The sequence below is a fragment of the Trachymyrmex cornetzi genome, unplaced genomic scaffold, assembly GCF_001594075.2.
Source record: "Trachymyrmex cornetzi isolate Tcor2-1 unplaced genomic scaffold, Tcor1.1 scaffold2048, whole genome shotgun sequence".
NCBI classification, from domain to species: domain Eukaryota; kingdom Metazoa; phylum Arthropoda; class Insecta; order Hymenoptera; family Formicidae; genus Trachymyrmex; species Trachymyrmex cornetzi.
Window position 1 is genome coordinate 1 of NW_017296689.1, and position 448 is coordinate 448.

Sequence of the window (448 nt, forward strand, 5' to 3'; positions counted from 1 at the left end):
TGAAATTGTTGTAATGATACTTTGGGTGTGATAATAAAAAGGCTCTGTCAACCATGCTCATAAAAAAAAAAATCTAAATATTTTTGTATAACAAATTTCCTAGGCTAGCCTAAAATATGCTAGGCTATGCCTATGGCTATGCCTATGGCTATGCTTATGGCTAGCCTAGGCTATGCCTTATAGCCTAGGCTTCAAAACTAATTTTATATTGTTTATACTTATAGAACGTTTTCGCTGTTCGTTCTGTATATCATTCACTGCCCATCTATATAGAGCTTATCGCACGCATGCATATAATCTATGGAATTTATCGCACAGCGTAAATGTTATTTTGCACAATTTCACTAATAATGCCACTAAAATCTTACTGATACTTTCGACTACGATGATGTCTTATTTATGTAATGTGGGCATCTGTGAGTTGTTATTCATATTCTAGATTGTTTTA